Here is a 25,340-nt window from a genome sequence, read left to right as displayed (position 1 = left end):
AGGGAATAATTCACACCACATCACTTTAGAAATCTAGGGTAAATGCCTAAATTAGGAGTGAGGGCTTTCCATACAGTTACCAATGTCCCCAGAATCATAAAAGCAATATGATTAGGAGGCCTTTCTCTACTCTGCCTAGAAAAACTTGAAGTTAGATAAAGTCTGCACACTACACAGAGAACATTTTCATTCATAAGACAACAAGGCTTCTCCAGGAGAAAAAAATTCTCTCAGGTTAAATGACTAGAATATTTATACAAAAAGCAAATCCAGAACAAATGAACAGAGTTCTGGACATGTCTAATAATTACAATTTGAGAGAAGTTAGTCTTGGCTCTTTCAGTAAGTTTTAAATGCAGATTCTCATCACAGGATTTTCTGATTATTACTGAAGATTCATCATTGGAGCAAAAAGTTAGGTAAAGGAGATTAATTCAATATTAATTAAACAGATTCTGATAATAAATCCATCAATGTGAGGAATGTTTTACCAGAGACAACAGTAGAAGTCCAAAAAGTCTATGGAACATTTAATGATAAAAAAAAGTTATTTTGGTATTGAAATAATGAAAAAACATTTATATTCATAGCTGTAGAATATTTCAGTAACTTCCATTTGTTACAGTAGCACAAATGGGAAAAAAAATGTTTAACAATAGTATTGCAATAGTCTCAAAATAGTAACAAAGTAGTAGGCCATCTTGGAAATACAAGCTACTTTTAATTTTGTATGCATACAAAATACCATCATTTATAATCTGTACCAAGCTTTCTGCTAGCTTTGTCCAGAAATTAATCCAAAATTTTCAGAACTAGTAGCTCTGAAGGGAGTACTGGAGTTTCTTCTGTTGTCCAAATCACATTCAACACTTCTGTATCTCTGCATTCTTCACAAGACCACAAAACTACACCTTTATGTAGATCTGAAAATTACAATAAGGATGACAATATTACCTCCATATCAAGGCCGATCGTAAATGCCACCACTTTGCAAGTAGACGCTGTTCACACAAAGCTCTTTCAGAAGCACAGCTTATTAAAAAAAAGTTAATGTGGCAAGATGTATACTTACTCCCTGTTCCCCAGCTCAATTTGTTCACGTTAATGACTTTTAACTTTGTTTGCTTCCATACCCTATCATAATCCCTCTTTAAAATAAATAACGTCAGAAATTTCCTAGTCCATGAGAGACTTCCAGGACAGTAATAGTGCATCTTAAAGTGCTGAACTTGCATTTATTGAAAAGTAAAAGTATTTCCAGCATAGTTTTGCTTCCCACCACACCTTCAGTCTGGTATCACCTTCATTTGTTTTTCCAGACCAAGCCAATCACTTCTGAAATGCTATGCCTCATTTTCTTTTACAGGCAGTTTCCAAGAGTCTCTAGCATTGAATGAGCTGTGAAACTACACTGAAGACTCAGACCCAACGTCTTAACAACTGGATGTTCACTGTCTTTTGACCTCACAGCAAGTAAGTTTCTACCTTGTGCTTCCTGAATGACTAAATCTTTTTAGATTAGAAATACTGAGCAGAAAATTACAGCCATCCTTTTTAAGTTTGTGTCCTATAATACTCTCTTTAGCAAAGACAGATCTGATTGACGTGTTTCCTTCTCTGTTTGTCCAGCTCATTCTAACAAAGAAAATACAGCTGGCATAGAAAGTGGTTTTTTGCTCTCCCTGACTGGATGTTGCCTATCCCAGTGCAAGAGAAAAAGCAGTTAGAGTAACCCTAACCTAGTTTTCTCTACTACCTTTGCACATGGGCACCAACTAAATTATTGAGTCTATGAGTTAAACAGTAGGTGTCTCATTCAACAGCAATGACAACCTCACACCACACACAGCCTAAAAGTTAAAATGCATCTCTTTAAAAAAAAATAGTTTTTAATATCAGCAAGCGTGTTAATTGTGGTAAAATGAACAATACTGAAATTGTTTGAAGACGGAATTAAATTTAATGAAATTCACAAACAAACCCCTTTTAGAAAGTAACAACAGTTTTTTGAACATTAAAGAGAAACTCATTATATCAAGACAACTCCAATGTAAAAGGGAACCCGACTTCAATCACTGCATATCTGCATGTTAATGAACTTGCTGTGTGCAGCAGGGACTCAACACAGTAATGGGAAGACTGTCTTAAAGCATACAGTACACTGTAAAAAAAAAAACACGCCACCTTTAATCAATGAAACACCTTTTCATTCGTACCTTAATAGCAACTGAAATGATTTCAAACGTAACACAAAGGGAAGATGATACTTAGTAAAGGTTTCTTTAAGACATAACATTTCTTGCACATTCTTTCAGCATTCACATGCTGTCAGCATCACTGTGGCAAAGACTTTCAAGTTTCAGCAGACAGATACCGCCTAGTACAAAGTCTTTGTCATAATAATTTCATTGCAGCCCCCTGATCAAACATCTAGACAAATCTGAGACTGAAAAGTGAGAGCTAACCAGTGACCTTTGATTAGAACCACAAGCACCAGTTTTAATAAAATGCCTCATTCATTGCCTTCCACTGCCAACAAGGAAGGTGTGTTTGAGCCTGAAAAATGTAGTCAATATACCATTTACACCCATATAATGATTCCTATTATTCACAGTTAGAATTTGTGACCGTAGCAAGTGAAACATAGACATCTTAAAATAGCTAAATGAAAACACACTGACAACATTCTACCTTTAAAATATATTCAGGAGCCTGCCTCTGCTTTTCTGTTACCTGCTGCTGGCTTTCATGTCTTGATGATGGTATTGTAACAGGGTTGGCTTTTTTCCCCCCACAAGCCTCCACTTACACAATGTTTGGTTTGTTACTATTTCTCAAAAATCTATGACTGTTGGCAAAGTCCAGTTTTAAGGGGCCTTTAAATTGGTACTTCACTTAAGAAACAGTGCCCCATTCAAACACAAGTTTATAAAGCTGCCTTTTTGTATATTATACATGAATATTTATATATTAAATTTTGAAAATTCAACTCGGTTTTGGAGCTGAACTTCCTACCTAACTTTGAGGGAAGGTTGTAAAAAGACTTAGCAAACTTTGCAGTTGTCCAACACATGTTTTTGCTCAAAAACATCCAAGTTGCTGGTCTCTAACACAGAAGTTCAAGGAAATACAATTAAAATCCGTTTCACATATTTGTGCTTTAGCATATCAGGCAAGAGGACAGAAAGGGGGTCTTATCACATTTATTTCCCACTTGAAAAGCAAAAGTCTTAAGAAGGGTAATAAATATTCAAATGACTTTGCACCACTGAGCTACCATATCAAGCTAATGATCTGTAGTCTAGAGCTCTATAAAAAGAAAGCTTACTGCCTGCCGTCACCTAGAGGTGTTGCTGTAAACACTGTGGGGGGATATTCTCCTCTCAGTGTGTGTGCATGTAACTACACTTAATGTTGTTTTCAAGGCAGAATATATTGCTGAGTCGTAAAACAGAAAGACAGGATGAAACAAATGCAGAAAAAAATGCAAGGACAAAATGAATTAAAGGAAAGTTTCTGGAGATTTAGTTTAACTTCTTACTTCACTGTGCTCTGAAGGAGTGGGTTTGTATTTCAGGCCTCACTTGTATACCCACAAAGAGGAGAGACACAGATGTTCGGTCATACATACGGTGGAAGCTCACGGCTAGTTAACTAAGAGCAAGATGGGTGAACTCCACAGCCTGCCAGAGCCTGTTGTAATCTTGAATTCACTGCAACAGCACTACTAAGGTTCTAAAGTTGAATGGTCCACTGCATAAGCGAATAGCCCCCTTCAGGCAGGAAGAAAACAGGAATAAATGACAGATTTGTTACGAACAGTCTGCATCCTCACTAGAGCACGGATCAAGCAGACATATGCTCCATTAAAAGACATGGAGAAAAGGCAGCTCCAAGTACATAAAGAACTACTTCTAACCCCATATGTAATGGTATAAAAAGTCTTATCTTTATTAAAAAATATTGCATAAGAAAGAAAGAGAGATGGTCTGCAATTTAAGCATAGGCCTGGAAATGAGCCATATCTTCCAAGTTTGAATTCTGGCTAGGACCCAAACCATCTTGAAACCTTCCTGCTTCAGTTTCCCAACTGGAAAAGTGAGAATAAACATACTTGCCTACGTTATTTCTCTCTCAAGAGTGGAGGACTAATTAAACACAGCGTACTAGTATCTTGTCTGTTTGGAAGCTCCAATGTCCCTTATCACCTCTAAACAAACGTAAAAGACAAATTGCAACTGTGCATCTTCCCTCTTGTATACATTCTCTTTCTAACATGCAACAGTTTAATCACAGTTACGTAGGTTATTTACGTTATTCAGAGAGACTGAAAGAAAACTGCATGGAAAAGACATATAGAATCAAAGGTAAAGCTCCTCCAACGTCCATATTTACTTTCTTCTGAGTCTCACTCTTATAAAAGCACTAACCTTCTTCTAAAGCTGGAGGAAAATGCTTGTCATCAAAACCCTCAGGTTCCTCTCACCAAAGCCAGCAGGGCTTTAAATGACAAGTAACCTGGAACTGGATAGAAATGGAGGGTGAAACAGTTTGTCTCTCTCCCAACACAGTGACATAAGCCAGGCTTTTTCTTTCTCTGCTTTTTGTTCTTATAGATTGCATGGCAATCCATCCTGGCCCAAAGGTAGCTGATGGTGCCTTCTTGTCTAACATCTATAGTAAGCAGTACTTTGCCAGTTCTTTGGACTTTTAAATGAGTTGAGAGAGGCAAATTTCTGTTTAGTTACAAAAATAATATATTATCAGATACCAACTTTTGACATATCAGGATTCTATCAGCGCTGAACTAATCAAGTTTACTCAGCAGTCATTCAAAGTCTAAGACCTGAATCAGCCACAGTGACTCCCTTACCAGGATACAGGGGAAGGTCCTGATCAGCCTCAGTACTGAAAGGTGGTGTACACAGGCTTTCACAACATCCAGGACCTGCCTACAGTATTTCCAGCATTGCCTGCATCTCCAAAAATGGGAACCCTTAACTGGCCACTCCCCATTGACTTTTCTTTTCTGACAAACAGCTCTGAAAGAGAACTGTGAGAAAGGAAGTGGGTCCTGACTCTGTGAACACAGGTGAGATGCTCAACAAGAACAAGAAGCTAAGACAACTAAGACTTCTGTTGCATCTAAATGACCATCTTGAAATTAAAAAGAAAAAAAAAAAGAGTAAAAGGCAGAAAAGGACACTTGTCTTTCATTTGAAGTATAAAAATACCTCCCTAAAAGACACCACCTGAATTGTCCAAGCACACAAATCTAGCTCATGCACAACAGACATGCAAACACTTTGCAACTACAGAATCAAGCTAAAGGAATTTATTCTGTTTACACTCAAGGCCTAAATGACCCTGAAAATATAATACAGGTTTAACATCCTGATTCATTATCTATTTACCAAAGTAAAACTGAATGGCTGAGGGGAAACTTTAGCACCTTCTACTGATGTTCTCTTGATTGTATTCATACATTTTAAACATGCAAGAAGAGACAAAGACAACTCAGAAGTGTTTTAAGTGCTGTGGAGTCTAACAAAAGCCAGGAAAACCTAGAGGTATCTATCTGAAACTGCCAGATGTGTGTGTACATCCCACACCTTTAATGACTTGATAAATGTTCTTTCATCCTATAACAGAAAAAGCTAGATAGACTGACCTATCAGTAGCTTTCCTACGTTTTTTTCTGTTACTTTTTGATTCTGTGCAATCATGGATTTGAAACATATTTTAGGTTTAGAACAGAATTAGCTTTTGTTTCCTCTAGGTAATTAAAAAATTGCTTAATATCCATTCACACACTAGACATTTTTACAACTTTTCACTTGCAGATGACCAAATATAATTACTGCTGTAATACAATATAATACTACTGTTTGTTTCTTTCCTGGAACTGCCTGGAATTACATGACTATTGCCACCAAAATGGAGTAAAATAGACTGTTAAGCATTAGCTCTAAGTTAAGTGGTAACATGATCTATTTAGTGGCACACTTATCAAGTCAGTCCTACTGCTGTTTATTTAAATAGAAATTGAAATATTAGCTGTTCAACAAACTCCAGGCATTCTGTGCAGGAAATTGAGAGCACTCTAGACCTTCCTATAAGGAGAGGATTTTTGACAAGTCTTCCCTAAACAGTTTCCTATTCTGGAGTACAGTAACATCTCTAAGAGTCAAGGGAAAAAAAACATAACAAAGCTACAAGAAGAAAAATGTAGCCAGGATAGACACAGTGCAGACACATTCACGTAATGATGCTTACCAGGATAACAGTCCTTAGGCTCTGAAATTACAGGCTAAGTGAAAGGATACTCTGTTCAAAATCATAAAACAGTCAAATGGATTTGTGACAATACATATTGTTTGCTAGAAATTTGTTTTAAAACAGCTTTACATCATACCTTTTAAATCACAAAAGAACAGAAGATAAATCTACCTACAGTCTCATGCTCTTGAGGGCATTAGAACTATTCAACAAATACTTTAGATTTTGTCATGTACCATTGTAATCACTTAAAAAAATTCTCTACAAGACCCAGCTCTACTACTCACATCTTCTTTCTTTATATATACTTTCAATGTTGTGATTTGAGATTATAGAGCTAAAGGATAATTTTGTATTCCACTGTTGCCACCTGTCAGTGAGTATTTCCTAAGGGTAGTGCCACTATTCCCAGAGCTTCACACATCCATATAAAGGGTTGAGTTTTCATTCTAAACTATCTGGCTCTGAATGTTCAGCCATAAAGATTTTGATTTGCTGATAAGAGTGTTGCAATGCAGGAAAACCAAAGAAGTCAAGCAATGTTATCTAAATAAACTAAAATCATTATACCTGATCAAAGCTACCATACAGCTAGTTTTGGTCAATCAGGACAGCACAAATAGCACATTCTATTGCAAAATAAACTTCAGAATTGGCCCTGCAAGCTTTTATTGAAGAGAACAGCCCCAAAATAATCAAATCACCTGAGCAAGAATCTCACAATCATACACAAAGACCTCAGAAGGAAAGAAGGAAAGAAGGAAAGAAGGAAAGAAGGAAAGAAGGAAAGAAGGAAAGAAGGAAAGAAGGAAAGAAGGAAAGAAGGAAAGAAGGAAAGAAAGAAGGAAAGAAGGAAAGAAAAAGGGGGGGGAAATCCCACTACAAAGAAAGAGGTACTTTATGTAATTTTTCTCATGCCTGAAAGTATTAAATATATAGTAAAAATTACACTGGTGTCTTGTGTCTTATGACTTAACAGCATTTTTCTACTTCTAAGTTGTGGTGGGGTTTGGGTTTGTTTTTTTTTTACTTGAAAAATACTACTTTATTGTACACATTTTCATTTTTAATGGATGATTCACTTGCTTGATACTAAATGGAACAAATGCCTTAGTAACGTAATCAAAAATATGCAGGCATGTGTTTCCAAAATTAATTTTGATATTTCCTGTCACTGAACTTGCCTCATCAGAGCATAATAGTAATTTTATAGTTGTAGCAATGCTGATTTCACCACATAAGAATCTACAGGAACATTTGAAGTTGCGCATGTTCAAGATTTATTTTTTTTTGTCCTGAACAGCTATACAGACAGTGAGTCTCAAATGCCTATCATCTTCCCTTTAAGTCACACAGAAACTTGATTCAGAATTTCCAAAGGACAATAGCTGAAATCGCAATCTATGCACAGCAACAGCTTCTCTCTTACAAAAAGATGCAAGTCTAAGTAATCACTGTTAAGCCTTTGATCACCATTTAAATTTTGTCTTACTATTTAAAATGTGTATCTTGATCCTTTTAAGTAATTAGGCAATCAGTAAAAAAAAAAAGAATTTGGGCTATTACAATTATTGTTCAAGGGTTAATTCATATAAGCACTGCAGGGGCTATACTGAACACTTATTTTATAAAAGATCTTTTCCTCCTGTTTCACACAACACTTTTCAGAAAATAAGCAGTTGTACAAAAATGTTAACATATGGCAGTATTTTTGGAACTGCTGTAGAAATTAAAGGCAATAAAATTGCCTTGGACAAGAAAGGACAAATAGGCCAAACCAAATAATTATTCTTGCAGCTTTCTTTAAGCACGAACTCCATTTTATATGCAGTTTCTGATCTCTCATATTAAATCTGATCATATATATTTAATTCCATTCTTAAAAATTTCAGTAGACAACTTCAGTGCTAACCTACAACTGCCCTGTCAGACAATCTTTGATGTCACAGCATAATAGCTCCTGAAAGAACAGCGCTAATACTTAATGTAACATGAAACCAGGGCCCTGCAGTGGGGCTGTCTGCTGTCAGGAACAAACAGTTTCACTGCTGTTCCCCAGAAGTGACAAGATTGAGAACTAACAGGGCAGCACCTCCTCAGTGCTACAGGAGACCTGTGCACTGGAGTCACTGGCAAATCTGATTTCTTAAATATAGCACCATTAATAAACATAAAAATAAAACAAAATAAATAAATAAATAACAGAAAACACATTAAATAAATATGCCCTGCATTGCAGCCATAGTTCATCTGAGATGTTCACCTCATCTGGTGTAAATACAATTATGCTGATGTGAAGACTAATTATTTCTATGCTGTAAATGATAAAACAGGAATCTGTGTTTATGTGGAATTCCTTTAAATTTCATGTTTGCAAGTAAAGATATTTGTGCCAACTCAAGCATCCTAAATTCTTTTCCAGAATTTATCATTTTGCTTGCTATGACATTTGGATCTCTGGTTTTGAGTTGAAATTTAAAGTTTAAAACTACTGCTTGTTGGCTTTCAGCAGAAAACATAAGATACTTTTCCCCATTGCTAACGCAGGTGCTTACAGGCCTGCCTATGAACTTATTATCAGATTTTGACTAATGAAAACCACTGCACCCAACAGAAAGCATTGGGAAGATCAGATTCCAAAATCTTATGTGCCCCCTGTTCTGAATGACACCGAATGTCACTTGCTCAGTGCCCCTTTCAACAAAGCTAAAGGGTCTCATGGGAGGGATGAGGTACTTATAGAATCAGGTCCCATATGTCTCTGCTTTGTGCTCCATATTTTTACCTCTTTCAAAACATTTTTAAGATTCGTGTGTAACATTGTTTTAGGTCAAAATATATTATTATACATGAGTACCAGGCTCCCATGGAAATCAGTTCCATTACTGGATTTATTTTCTCTCTTGGAAAGCTGACTACTCTATTTTATAAACTAGCAATAGCTGTATTTTTAAAGTTTATAAAACCTGGCCTCTGGCTAACTTGTAAACATAGGATATATTATCCTTTTGTTTGTAAAGCTTAATCCTACAACTGTCAAGCTGAATAAACCTTTAGAATAATAGTAAAAATAATAAAAAAAAAAAGTCATCACTAACAGAAAATTGAACTCAGATTGAGATAAAAATGTCAGTGGCACAATTTTTGATGTATTTGGCACTACTCATAGAACTGAGAACATTTTTATCATTCAAATTTCTTAAAAGCATTCTTGGGCCATCTGATTTTAAAAGTCATAAAGGGATAAATGTTTTTAAAAGTATCTATGCTTCACCATCCTCCTTCAATGAATCTCTAGTAGTTGGCAAAAAACAAGTTGTAGTGGTTTAATCATGTAGGACCTTACTGACACTGAATTGGAAATTAGATTCTTCTGGTAGATTCGGAGCACAAGTCCACATAGCAGGATTAAAAGCTATCTGCTCATATATCTGCAACTCTTAGCCTTTGTTCCCAGAACATACGTGATAACCATGGTGCAAACAGTGAGTTACAGACATTCTTTATACCTTGTAGTCTAAGTAGATTACACAAGAGGGAAGAAGGGCACTGTGAGTAAAGTAACATGTTAGTAATCACAGTCTGTGGCAGCATCAAAACAATAGATAACGCCAAGTTCTCCTCCCTCGCCCTAAGTCCTGGCTCCCACTGCTCCTTGAGCTACACCAGAGGCGTGTGTTGTTCCTGCTCTTGTGAATGCAACCAGAACTGTTTAAGAAGCCACTGCTCTCCCTGCTAGAACTCACTGTCCCTTCACTTAGACACTGTATGGTTTGAGCTGTGGTTTCAACAAACTCCCTTTGCCACACAGTGACATTACATTTGAAGTATTCACACAGTCATTTACTGCACCTCAGCTGAGAGGCAAGAAAGAGGAGCTAAACGTATGATTTCTTCTGTCCCTCCAGCTAGACGTGCAACAACATGCCTGTCTACACTCTAATCTAGGCTATATAAATACTTTACCTCAGCTATTTTAAAGACAGAGCATAAAAAGAAAGACAAACAGTCAAGATTTAAGCTAGCACTTAACTGTACCCCTATTCCATCTTGATGGGAGCAAGCAAAAACTCTTACAGAGACAATGAAAGTCTCTCTCCTCTGTGGTTTGAAAAGACCAAGGTTTGCTCCTGCTGAGGAGAAATGGTATCCATTACCTTTTCTCAAGATACCTAGGATTTTCCCCAAGATTCTTTCTTTTTCTTAAATTCAGTTTGTTCAGTTCATCTTTTGTGATGTTTGGTCAGAATTTAGAGAAAAATGGACAAATATTTATTTTAAATTAATATATAATTGACAATAATCACACAATAACAGAAAAGGATTCTCTGGCTTCTGTAACACTACTGAGGTAATGCCAAGATTATGCTTTGTAGCAGAGCAGGTGAGATGAAGAGGAAAACAATTAGAACCATTACCTTACATGGCCAAGACATTTTGAGTCAAGACCAAATATCTGACAGTACTGCTTAGAGATCTCAGTTCAGATAAAGCCCACTGCTAATTGTTATCTGCAGAACATTCTTTCAGTGTGAGGGGAAAAAAAAGGTGGCAGAAAGCAGAGAGAATTTGGAAACAAAAAAGTCAACATAAACAAATATATTTTATTTTCTGAATTTTATATACTAACTGTAGACAGACATTATTAATTTCTGCAGATAAACAACCTAGTTCAAACAAGGAAGAAATAAAATCTGGGTCAAATGTTGGTCTCCTGATCAAAAATCTTAGCAATTTCACATTAAACATAAGTTGATTATAAAGAACATATTTATTTAGCATCAGTAATTATGTAAAATGAGCCATTCCCTCTAGAGATTATCCATAGACTTCTAGACAAAACAAGCCCCAGAAGTTTTTAATCCTGACCATGTTGCGGGCTGACCATTAAACAAAGGAGCAGGTCAGTGAGGAAATTCATAAGCCAAAAAAATATATAAACCACCACTAGTGAATAAGGATTCAGTCCTCCAAAGTGCTAAGCACATTGGCCCCAATCCAATGAACTACTTAACAACATGCTGAATTTTAAGCACATACATAGTCTCATTCCCACTGAGATTATTCATGGGCTTTAAAGCTCACCATGTGCTTATATAGTCTTTTGAACTAGGACCAGAGCATTTGGTATCTTCCAGGACTTGAACCCTGAGTGTTATGAGTGAGACCTGAAAGAGTTCAGGCAAATTAAATTTTTATCTGCCTTAGTCAATAACTCTGAATTTCATTCTTAAGATGTGAACCATTTTGAAATTATGAGTTCAGATTTTTGACACCCAAACCAAAAAATAAAATTTTCCCTAAGTCTAGACAAAGGACAAAAGCCCATCAATTCCTCTGGCTGAGAAAACACACGTGCTGCTGAGTTCAGTTGTAAGAATCATCATTGCCTGAATTATTGGGAATAAATGCCAACTATCCAATTCATCACTGCTATTTATTTTAATACAAAAATTGCGACAAGAGGCAAACTGCTCTTCACACATCTGATCGTGCTCGTCATGGCTCCAACACCAGAGAACAGGCAGCCTGTGGCTGTCAATGGCTCCTGGCAAATGCAAATCTCTTTACCGGGCCCGTTGCCTTTACCACAACTCTGGAATTCACCATGAGGAGAGTGAGGCTCAATTGTGACACTGAGCATGCTTTTGGACAGGCAAAATAGCAGAAAAGCAAAATGCAAATAAATTTATTTTGCACATCAAACAAATCATGGCTAATATTAAACAGCCTTTTATCTGTGTGCAAAAGGGGTTGTTTGTTTTATGTTCTGACCTTTTTTTTTTTTCCATTTCAGGGCCCTATTCATTGCAAAAAATATATATTTTTAAACACAAATAAAGGTATTTTATTAGAATCTGAATTTTTAAAAAGCTTCCTAAGATACTGACACATTAATCAAGTGAATACTTGCACAGAAAAACTCAGAGGGAATAGAACGAACCACGTTCACCTTGACATCAGAAACAAGATTTTAAACAAAGTGTGAAAGCCTATTTTGTGCAGTGGCTGCTGCACCTCCTTTGGACAACTGTACTACACTGTGGCATAGAAATTAAATAGTGAACATGCATGACCAGTCATAGAGTGATCCTAAAATAATCAGCCGGCTGCCATGATCTAGCAGCTTTAACTAGATGGAACATTGTTATGGGGATCCACTTGCTGGTCTACAGCATTCACCAAGAAAAAGCATTAACATGCACCATGGCATATTTCATGTGATCAAGAATTCCAGTGAAGCCACACTAATGAATCATCTTGCTCACCTTGGATACTCTTAGAAGAAACATGGAGAATATATGGATTCTTCCCTGGAAGTTTCAGTGGCTCAATGCCTTTCATGATAAAGCTTCACATTTCTTGTATTTTTGGTTTGGTTCCCCCTGCAACACAACTAACAGGCCAGCCTGCACCTCAGTTACTGAAACATGGTGCAGTGGGCCCAGCCCAGCCTAACATGCACAGCTGGAAGGGTGCAGACCATGGTCTAGTTCTTCTAAAAGAACTGTCTATCACAAAAAAGCTTCTTGCTGAAAGTACAAGAACTGCACAATTTTCCAGAAAGCTGAGAACATAGGAAAACTATTTTTTCCCTTTTACATAACACAATATTCACAGTTCTGGAGGTTGTACATCCCAGTTATCAACAGCTGTTCAATCATTACTCCCCTTCTAAGCTTAATTAATATCCCATCTGACTGTGAGTGACAAAAATGCTGATTTTGATATCCTATCCTCAGTTCTTGAAAACTGGAAGAGTACAAGTGAAGAAGGAGAATAAAGTCATTAGGTATGTCTTGAAAGGCTGCATCCACTAATGCTGATTTGCCCCCACACATCCTAGGGTTTTTTCCTGTCTCTCTGCTTCTCATCCTATCCCCTTTCTTCCATTTGCACCTCTCATTTTCTCTCACTCAACTATTCTCTTTTCCTTCCCATCCCCAGAAACTGACTATTTCAGGTTCTAAAGTACCTGTTTTATTTCTGCTTTGCTTTTAGCTAGTTTCAAACCTTCATCACTAGCAAGATCAAAAGAACACAAAATACAATTTCATTTCACATCCAACATTCAGATCACAAATTTGTGTGGAAGTGTATTGGGATTACTAATTTACACTGATCATCTAGAATCTCAGCCTTTTCAACAATATTTGCCATCAATCAGTTGCTAGAACTATCAGTAAAACACAAAAATGTTTAAGATTTGTGCTAAGCATTCATGGGCTGACCATATAAATAATATTTATGTACACTTGCTAAAAAAGACTAAAATGACAAACTGATCCTCTTAAACCTTCCCCAGAAGCCTACTTTTTCTCAGACAGCAAGGACAGGTAACTTGTGTCCCAAAGAATTTGCTGTGAATAACTTGAAGAGAAACAGAAAAGGAATATGGAGTTCAGTCTTGAATACAGTAAGCACTAAAGGGGACTTATTTGACCACTGCATGTTATCTTCTTTAGAAGACAACATTACACCATCTATATAGAGAAGTTTTAGAAATTTAAATATATAAAGCTACCTCCAAATACTATCTGACTACAGAAATTCTCTATGCATGTTAAATAGCAATAAGAGCATTACAGTCACTATTCACTTCAATTATACTATACATTCTCCCATCTTTGTCCTTTCATATCCCTTCCCCTCCTCTTCCTCTCCCTTTGTTTTTTCATCCCTTCTTTTCTCCCACACACTTTCAAGAAGGCCCAATTCAGCACAGTGTGGCATCAGCAGAGACCAGCGACAGCTGCTGTTACAGCTACAACAGTGAGTGGATTTAAAAAAAAAAATCAAGGGACCGCTTTAAAGTTTGGGAGCGCTGCTTAAATTGAATATGTAATAACTCTGCTGAGGATTTGGACTTCAGCTACACTCAATAGGGGTGCTTCATTACCTACTTGTGGGAATGTCACTTGTCTGTGATGAGGTCACAGCCTCCCGGCGGTAAATTCCGTATGTGCTGTTTAGCCCGGTCAGCTGAAAACAAACTAGCAGATGCCACACTGATTTGCATCCAGTTGCTATTGATGCTAAAGAGACAATATGTGAAAGACAGGAAGTATCATGTGGGAGCCACGCTTCGACAGTGTGAGGGGAAACGAGCGTTCACCTTCTTTATCTAATCATCCCATGCTGAATTACTGAAATAGAAAGTCTTCCACAACAGGAACAGAGCAATCAAAAACAATTTGGGGCTGAATTTGCCTCTTACTGGTTTATCAGTTATCCTAGGCATTTCTGTGCCGCTTTGACCGGGCTGGGAGGGAGAGAGATCCATCAGAAGTAGAATCAGTAGCAGCTTATGCCTTAAAGTTTGCACTTCTATTAGAAATCATCCATACAAACAATTCAGCAAAACAGTTTCCTCCTGCTCCTTTTGGTTTTGTTTATGTTTTACTCATGTTGTGGAAAATTGAATTCAACCTGTCCAAGGGAGGACTTCATAAATTAGAAACTCTAGCTAATTCTCAGTAATTACTCTTCAGGTACCTTTTAACTCTCCTATCCACGCTTTCTCTTTCCCTGAAAAGACTATATAACACCCACAGACAGCATTCAAAGTCTTTCACCTTTACACCATCAAGATGATTTTGTGTCTGTAATTTGATCTCATTCCATCACAGAGAGTTGTGCAACAGTGTTTTCAAATCAACTGTTAGTGGGCACACCCATTCATCCAGTGAAACACATGGCAGCATAGCTGCACTAAAATACACACCACAGTAGCTCCATTATCACCGCTAGTTAGAGTTTTTGTTACATTCTTAAATATTACAGATTGAATCTTTCTTGTTTAGAAGTGATGGAGAAGTTAAAAACAATAAGAATTTTCACCAGCTGAAATAAAAAAGGAATCACAAGGAAAGACTTTGTAGACCAACAAGGAAAGAAAAGCCTTTTAACCTTCACCAAGAGCTGAGGGAAGGTCTGCAAAACAGGGAACAAGTGCCCACTAAACTGCTTGAATATGCAGTAGACATGGCCCTTGAAGTCTAGGTTAAGTGTTGTGGGTGAGCACAGAGACACACCTGAGCTGACCCCACTATGACTGAGTTCATATATAGAGGCAGCAAATGATGAAAAGTCAGGGGGATTCTTTTGCCTAGTTTGGGCTACCTGAAATTTGTCATCCCCCAGGATCATCATGCCTATGGTGCAGAAACTGAAGGCAGGATAACATATAAACTAACACATCCCCAACCTGTGTAGGTCATTCTTGAAGAATAAAGGGAGCCTGTGACTTATCTACCTGTAGCTCTGAAGCAGAAAGGCTAATAATATCAACTTTCCAAGTCCAAAGTAGCCAGATGCCAGAATGGCAAATATTAGCACATTTTTCCACCTTCAGCCAGCAAAGTGGTTGTCCCCTCAATAATTTAAATCTAGGCAGATCTCCTAGCACAAAAACATTTCTTTTTTTCTCTGACTGGTATGCTGAGAGATTTGTAACTTGGGGTATTCTAAAAGTGATCAAAATACATAAATAACACCACTTAAAAGAGTGCAATAGATCTGCTGCACTACTGCTCAGTGGAAACGAGAATATGCTTTGCCTTACTCCATTAGTTGGCAATACCCTTCTTTCTTATCTCTTCTGTTTCTTTCTGATTTTTCCATCTCACTATGCTTCTCTAAACTGACTCCTCACAGTCTTTGTAGCCATCATGGCATCCCAACACCAGCCAACCACCTTCTAGCTCATGAAATCAAGATGAAAAGCTGATCATATCTAACTTGTTTTGAAATATTTAAGATTCCATTGTTACTCCCAAGGGGAAATACCATGGGTACCATAATTTCTTTGTGGAAAGAACAGGTAGCATAATGGGAACTAGAGCATACAGAAAGCATGAAAGGGTTTTCCTAGAATTCATCCTTGACCTTTTGGGCAAGCAATGCGAATAGATGTAGATAGCAGAATCTAAGAATACATGCATGTAAACCAGAGGTGAATACTAAATTTCAATTGTAGGAACTACCATAACAAAATTACTACTAAAAATATGTTGAAACACGTCTACTTGGGTACATAAAAAAATTTTCACATGCACATCTACATATATTTGCACTAAAGGTTGAATGAAGTACATTTTCACTTCAATGGCCTACATGAACCCCTCAGCAGAAGAAAAATATGAAAGGACCTGCAAGAAGATAATGTCCCCTTGGCAGATCAGATGTGATTAAAAAAGGAAAACACACAGCCACAGTCCCCACCATTACAGGAAACCAGCAGTCAGAATCCCCACATGTTGCATATACTGTACTAGAAGACCTGCTGGAAGATTAGATATGGAGAGACAGTTGATTTAATGCACAATTTATGAGACGAGTTCCCGTTGATGTCATCCTAAAGCCATAAGAAACACCATGTAGGCAAACATGATTCCACCCTAACTGACACCAAATTACCCTCTCCAGCAAATGCAATGCAAACAGGGCCTTGACATGCAACCCCCCTCCCCACACAGTCAGAAATTGCACCAGAAGGTCTTTCCATTGCACCCAGAAGGAACTGCATCATGGCCTGAGGAATGTGCTTGTGGCTAGAGTAAAAAGGCACCCTTCCACTTAGGTAAACAGAGTTACACTTCCTTATACCAGCTGAGAATCTGTCAAATACCACATTATATCAAAATACTCCTCTGAAATAGTTCAACATTAAAATACCATACATATCAAATCCTTCAAAACATTCATTCTAATAACAATAAGCCAGTCACACATAGAGCACCCCTATTATCCAGAAAGCTTCCAAAATCTGAGTCATTATCTAGTTTCACCTATTACTTCAACAGGTGAATTCGGTCCTTCTGAGGTAGAATGCTGTGAGTGTCCTTAGCACACAACTCTACCGCACTGAGGAAAGGAAGTGAGGATTAACTGAGCCAGCTAAAACTATAAGAAGAATGTAGACGGGCAACTACATCCTATCTCAGCTGGAATTAGGCCATGACACTGAGGTTAACCCCCCCACTTGTGCAAAAATACCACGGGTTTTTTACTAACCACAAATGGTCAGGAGCTCAGTGGAACAAGCCCATCCACAGAAATAATGCAGATGTGAAAAGCACGCAGAACAGCCTCTGGAAGGGTGGTATTCCAGCTCAAAGTACCCACAGATAAGTACATCAATCATCATCTAAAACTGGACAAAACGAAGCAAGACTGCAAGATGGCAATACTTTCACAGTGCAAGCATCTGTTTAAACACAAAGACTTCCTAAAAGCTTCACCTCGATAGCTCTGGAGCATTAATGGATAGAGCCTCTGTAGAACGAGTATCTGTGAGTAATGAGGAAACTTGCAGCACTCGCTGCCTCCTCCGCACTGGGACACTGACCAACACAGTTTATGAAGTAAACAATTCAACAGCAGCCCTTCTGGAATAGCTCCTCACCAGGGTGATCCACTCAGGAATTAAAAGTCACATTTATTCCAGAACAGAGTTTCCAGATAGGGAGCACCCCGCAGTATTTTATGTCAATATTCCCACAGTGTCAGGTCCTTGGAGTAATATATTAATTCTCCTTATGTTGTGTAACAGTTATTCGAAATTAGTAAACACATATTGTTTCATTAAAAATATTATGTTCCAGCCCATGCGTTTAATTTGCCATAAAGTATGGTATGTAAGAAATCACACAATCTTCAATAAATCTAAAAAGATATTAGCATTTTTCTTTCTAATACGAGATATTTTATGCAAGTCGTAAAATTTCAGTGGTATATGGAAGGGGTCTTAGAGAAATACACAAAAAAATACGACTATAAACAAGCCATCATTCTGGTAAGAGGAAATACAAACAACCAGAATAAAAATAGTTGATGCACAAAAGCCATAATGAGGGGGTTGCTCAAAAAATAACTTCTACTTTGAATGGTTTGGATGAAATACAAATTATCCACAGAAAAGTGTGGACTGGCATAAATGTTTGTACAAAATTATAAGTATATTTCTAGAAGTATGCAAGAGACAACCGCCTGCATGCTGCACAAGGTCCCAACAACGCTCTGCGTAAGTGCTAGTGCACAGAGTCCAAACCACTGCATTTTAATTACTATGCAGCCTCAGATATATTGCCTTTGATATGGAAATGTTCTTGTTCTCTCATCTTCACATACGGTCTCATGCACAGAAATCTTTATCTGATTCATAAAAAATAAACTAGAATCCAATCTCAACACCTGACCTCAGTGCTTAGAAGTTTTTTACTAAGCATGGTGTCACTATAAAAAGAATGGGTAATATTGGTGTAAAGTTAGATATTTGGAGCAATGATATGAAGGATTTGCAGTTAGGAATCAAATCAATACTGCACCTCTGAGGTTTTAGAGTTTCCTGTTGCCTTATGTCAGTCTAACAGTGACTGGAGAAACAATTGACTACACCTTTCTGTCTAGCTCAAGAAGAAAGAAAAAATATTTAAATGACATCCTGTCTCACCACCGATAGAAAAGACACAGCTCAGCCACTTGCTGTATGAAATAGGTTCTGAAATCTAATAAATTGCTAATATCAAACTTTCCACCTTTTTTTTTAAAATTTGGATGTAACATTCTTGTGCATATTTTAAAGGTATGCACTACAAAGTTCTCACAGGAAGAAGCAAAACATTTCCCAATATTTACTTCAGCAAACAGGTAAATTAAACATAAAAATACTTAAAATACAAATCCATTACTTTCCCATATCTTTCATTAATATGCTGCCCGTAAGAAGGCTAAAAAATTTTGCTTTGACAAATTCTACCAGTCACTCAGAAAAAACATTAAATATTCAGACCTATTTAGATAATTCTCCTAGTTCTATAGCATTACATTCTCTTTTTTTAAAGAATATGATCTGTGTAACCTCTCTATAGACTATAATGACCCATCTGTAAATCATTTTGTTGCAGGTTATCTGGTTTTTATCACTGCTAGTACCTGTCTGTCCCTGATATGATACCCTTAAACACATTAACTTGATGGAATGTTTTGACTTCAAAAAAACGTCAATTGATTCATTCTCCACCATAAATGAATTACTCTGATTAACCTAGTTTAACAATATACCTACTTTTATATTACTCTTTCCAATTCACAAGGTTCAAAATATATTTGATTGAACTCATTTCTAAACAATGATTTTCAAACTTGGGACACTTTTTTTTCTTCTTAATTTAAGAAGACAAAACAGTAAACATAAAACTGATATGAGTATTTTAAAATATACAAAAGCAGGAGAGAAATGTCTATGTACCGATTCTTGTTTCTTTAAGAGAAAATCCATTTTTCAGGTTCCTGTTGTACTAATTGAAAGAGAATTATTTAAAACTTCACTGAATACTTGAATATACGATGGGTATCTCTAGCAGTTTCATGAGTGCCAAAGAACTCTAGACTTTCTGAAAGACAGTAAACTAAAAATTGGCAGGAAATCTCTTACAATGATGTCACAAATATTTGTTGTTGTCACAGAATAATGCTTTAAAAGAACACCTACTTCTGTGCTGAAAAGGCTTTAGGAACATGCAATTAGCCAGTTTTATCACTGTAGAAATCGGTTGCTTTCCAGCAAGTATGTATATCAGATCTTTCTCTTCTTACGGAACTAATTCTAAAAAAATAAATATTTCATACAGACATCACACCAGTTCAGTACACAATCCTATTAATGATAGGATTTTATCGTATTTGGTTGTTTTCATAACATGATGTCATGGCCTGCAAAGACTCATGTGCAGATACATCCTGTGGGAGAACTGTGTGCCTAAAAAATTCTGAATTGCTCATATAAAACAAAAGAAAACTCAGTTTCTGTGGTTTGGTACCAAGTCCTCTAAAGTTCTCATTCTTGCTGTTCTACCTGAGGAAAAATAGAAAATGGTGTAAACAAAATTTACACAAAAAGACACAAAAATAAAAATAAAGAATAGAAATCACCTTACTACAGCACAAACCTGAAACATGCACCTCTGTGTTTTGCTGCTACTTGATGAATAATCTATATGTGAAGTACCAAATACATCATACAGCAGTACTACTTTTGCAGGTTCTGACACCATGCAGAAGTGTTTCAAGGCTCTGGCTCTGTGATTTATTGTATTCACTGAAATGTTTTAAAAATATGTCGTTGTATCACTGCAGTTGACACAGCTCATATATACACAAACACCCCTATTTACATAACTTTTGAAAACTTTAGTCATTACACACAGCCTTTGCCAAACCAGCCTGCTGATCTCTAGAGTGACACTATGGAAAAAAGAAATATACAGAACCCCATTGTAATGGGAGGAAAGAAAAGTGCATCGTGGCCTCTCTTTCCGAACTAATTTTTGTTCTGGGAAATAAATAAATAAATAAATAAATAGATGGAAGCCTTTTAAGTGTGATCTATACACTTCTAAGGGGGAAATCAACCCAAGTGTAAAAGATTAATGGATATGCTTCCTGAAGTGGTATCTCCCAAGGTGATCACAGTGTTTAGCAGATAAAAGGTGACTAAAGAAACTTTCTAATGCCCACTGAGAAAAAAAAAATGTATTTATATTTGCTATCATCATGCAAAGCTCTGACCTTTATTACCACAAGATATTTCAAGACCTCTAAGAACTGCAGAGATATGTGGATACTTTTGAATAAAAATACGGTCAAAGATGCAAAAAACATGTCCAAAGAGAAAGGGGTTTTTTTGCCTGTTGAGCAAAAGAAGTTCAGCTGGAAGTGACCACAAACAGTTGTTGGCCACATATTAAAAACCACTGGCGAGGGAACAAGCACTGGCAGTTCCCACTTGTGAACAAAATCAAACTGACAAGTGAAGGCAACTAACTTTGGACATCAGTTATCATTTTCTACAAGTCAGACACTAGTGGCCTTACGAATGAAACTGATGGTCTCTTCTTATTTCTCTTCTTTCTTTCACTGGTGTGTAAACGTAAAAAGGAAAAAATGAAGCGGTTACATAAGTTGAGCAGAGAACTGGGAATGTGCAGGGAGAGCCATCTGTCTCGCTCCCTTTATGCTGTGTTATACACATGGCACTGGCTTGCACCCTGCGATCTAGCAGAGAAGGGAGCCGAGTGAGTGCTGAGGCAGCCCAGCTCATGCTCCCAGCAGCACCGAGACGGAGCACTGAGCCGCAAGGAGGAGGGAGAAAATAATGCGTTTAGCAGAGGATGCGAGACTGCCGACCAAAGGGCCTCTTACGCGCTCATCGCTGAATGAATTAAAGTTCTCGGGGAGGAGGCCGGGGAAACCGGAGCGAGCGGCACAGAAAATGTGACAGGAGGGAAGGAGCCCGGAGCCGTCAGGCGGGGACAAGAAGGACAGACGCCAGCGGCCGGAGCCCGCGGCCCGGCGGCCCGGGGGGGGGCGCGGGGGGTCCCGGCGGCGGCCGCTCCTGCCCCCGGGGCTCCGGCTGCCCCCCCGCCGCGGGGGCGGGAGCGCTTCGGGCCCGAGGAGGGGACCCAGCCCGCCCCGGGGATCCCCGCGGGCCGGGGCGCTGCAGCCCGGGCTCCCCGGCCGCCCCGGGCGGCGGCGCAGGACGCGCACCCGGCCGGGGCAGGGCTGGGCAGGGCCGGGCCGCCCCCGCCGGGCCCCGCGACCCCCCCGGCCCGGCTGCGGGCGCCCGGCGGCGGCCCGGGAAGCGGCCTGGAGAGCGGCGCTGGGAGCGATGCCCAGGGCTCACCTTCCCCTCCCCCCGGAGAAGCGCGCTTCAAAATGGTTTTGCAGGCGAGGCTGGCCAGGCTGCGCTCGGTGCAGGGCTTCCAAGAGCAGTGCCTGGGTTGGTTTCCGTATATTCTTTGGCTTTTAATAGCTAGCTGAGGAAAAAAAGAAAGCATTATTGTTTTCTTTCTTTCCTTCTCTCATTGCCTATTCTAAATTTGACTCCAAAGTTTAAGCAGTTGAATTGGCTAATTCTGAATACAGTCTATTGAGAGACCAGACACAGCAGTATATCCCTGTATAGCAATAGATACAATGTGCTGAATTGGCAGTCTAATTATAAATGTGGCATTTGGACCTCCTTTCAGACCCAGTGCCACCTTACCTTATGAGGGAACTTCAACTACAGCAACTGTTCAAAACAAAATGCCATTACAGGATCAGCTTCACCCAACACTGGAACCAGCCAGGGGATTGTTTTACAAACAGCCTTTCTCACTTAACACAAGAATGTATTATAAGGAAAAGTTATGGATAGTGCAGAGTCTGAAGAAAACGCGTATGTAGTTTCTGCCAGGTGTCGAGCTACTTCAAACTGCAGCATACTCCAAATGACCTCATTATTTTCTTTTAAATGTACTCACTATAAATAATTATTTCTTAGTTTTACTAGAATGAGCTGCTAGGTACGCTTGGTGTTTATATTCTGAGAGTAGTGTGCATGTAACATCGTGAGCGCAGAAACACGCAAAATATCCTGGCTCAGAACAAAAACCTGCCATAAGATCTTGCCAAAGAATCATGGGGTGCTGAAAAAAGTTTTTTAAAGAGTCTTTTCCAGGGAAATATTTGTATGTAATGGCAGGGTACATGCACATATCTCACATTCATTCTTATTATTTACTTTATGGTATTATAATGGCTTAATTAAGTGAGTGGGCACAAGCACGTCAATAAAACAAGTCAAGTCAAGTCGAAGTCTCAAAACAGGTTTCAAAATTGCTCCATTACACGAATACAGAAAGGGAAATTCGTTAATTTTTGGACTTCAAACTCTGTTTGAGGACTGGATAGAACTGTTCGTCTGTCCTCAGGATCAGCACTGAAGACAGAAATAGCAAAAATGTTAAAATGAGGGTAAAAGAAAGCAGTAGAAACAAAGTGCCGCCCGTGTGCCGAAGGCTATTTAATTTGCTTAATAAACATATACCTTATCTACAAACAGCAGGCGAAGATATATTACTTTATCACAGAAAGTTTCACCCTCTATGTTTTTGGGAAACACCCCTAGGACAGCACTAATCTGCAGTCCCCAGGCTCCCACTGGGCTGCTTTTCCCTGCGGGCCCTCCTCCCCCCCTCCGCCACTCAGACACAACACTAATTGTCCTTTCACGGTGCCACTTTCACTCCTTCCCGTCCTTTCAAAACAACAAAACCGCAGCAAACCCCACGGTGAGACGGCCCGCAGGAAGCAGAGACAGCGCTCGGCTGGACAGGAGGGGTGGCTGCGAGTGACCTCCGGGCCCTGCCCGGGCTCGCAGCCCCGCGGGCTCGCTGCTCGGGGGCTCCCCGGCTCGGGGACACGCTCTGGCAGCTCAGCTGGCAATGCACGCGTGGAAGTACCTGCTCACATCCCGCCTATCTGCTCTCCCTCTCACGTATCTACACCCAGCCGCGACCCCGCCGCCGGTACACGCGTACATGCATTACACGAGCGGGCAGCGCCGGTGCCCGCTCCTCCCCGGAGCAGGGCAAGCCGCAGAGGCACACTCATTAGCTCCCACTGATGATTCCTTTCAGGATCATGAATGGAACAATTGTCAAAAACTGCGGGAAAAAAAAACAAGCCCCGAGACTATTATATACAGACACAGCTTGTGTGCACGCATGTGACAGTTGCAGGCAACCCAGATTTGGTCATAAACTCTTCAGCATTATCCGAGATAAAACATCAAATTGCTTATACGGTTAAGGAGGTTTCTTATCCCCAATCAAAAAAATAAACAGCTTCGAAGGTAGTGAAACCCAGGAAAAGAACAAGCTCTTCACCAGACACACCTTGCCTCACTCGTATCCTGCAGCACCGCCTGTAAACAGCTGCGCTGGCTTGTTGCAACTGCCACTATTTTATTTTAAAAGAAGAATAACAGTAATAATAGTTAAGTGAAATACTTCCTGAAAACTTACTTTGCATTTAGTTTAGGCACTATTCTTTTTTTCAGCTCGCAAAGGAAGCCGTTTTGTCCAGGTTAGGTATTGTCTACTTATGGATCAGCCCCTGGCTAAGGGTTTATTTTAATTTATGGCTTATGCATTCTTTTAAGGTCGATTTGCATGACCTCCGGCAAAGAGCTAAGGCAGCAAGAAATCCCAAGTCGACTGTTGCCACAAAGCGGCACGCATCTCCCCTTCCCCAGGTGCAAACAGAGCTCTCTGATGATGGACTGCTCTATTCCCCCCTCCTCGTGTATCACAAATTAGGGTGCGATATCAATTTTAAAGTTTTCCGTATAACTTTATCCGAAGGCTCTGCTGGGAGAGATAAGGCGGCGGCGCAGCCCGGCGGCTCCTCGGGACAGCGCCGCGCCGTGGCCGATCCCGGCATTGCCGCCGCCGCTCCCGCAGCTTTGTGTGCCTCCCCGCACTCGTCCCTGGCCAACTTCAAAGCACTCACCCACCTCAAACTTAGCGGAGAACCTACAAGCACCACTAAAGTCCCTTCGCCTCTCTCCATCCCGCGTCTTTTGGGGTTACCAGCCGTGAGGAACCCACGCGAGCGCTTCGGAGCAATGACAGCAAGCGCTCCGCTCTCGAAGATTTATTTCGGATTTTATTTTTCCTTTCTTTCTCTCTTTCTCCCTCTCGTGTTAGTTCCTTACGTACAATATCTTCCCGCACCATGTGTTCGCCTGCCGTGGGTGATCTTAAAATACAACGCTGATCTGTCACTACATTTTAAAATAAACTCTACTCGGGAAGGATGAGAAAGTGTTGTGATTTCAAGGTACTGGGGTCCCTTAACGTCTCGGAAGCCTCGGGATTCAAACAGCCCCGGAAACACGCACGGGGACGAGACTATAACTACTTTTCCCTAAAGGGAAAAAAAAAAAGTAAAAAAACCCCACAACACCCTCGTGATATAAAAGTAAATAATCGTGCAGGGGGAGGCGGGGGGAAGGGGTGAATTCAGCAATGTTAAAAGCTAAACAACAGATCTATCTCCGGACGCTGCTGCTTCACTCAATTGCAACTAATAACCCATTAAAGACAGCGCAGGGGGAACCGGATTCTCTCCTGCAAAGCGACATAAATCCAGCGAAAACCCATTAAACCACCGCCACCGCCACCAAGCCACGCAGCACTACACACCACAGCAAACAACAGGTATACAACACA

Source organism: Manacus vitellinus, unplaced genomic scaffold, assembly GCF_001715985.3.
Source record: "Manacus vitellinus isolate BGI_N305 unplaced genomic scaffold, ASM171598v3 scaffold_30_pilon, whole genome shotgun sequence".
NCBI classification, from domain to species: Eukaryota; Metazoa; Chordata; class Aves; order Passeriformes; family Pipridae; genus Manacus; species Manacus vitellinus.
The sequence above is the reverse complement of the archived record's forward strand: the minus strand, read 5'-3'. Positions refer to the sequence as shown.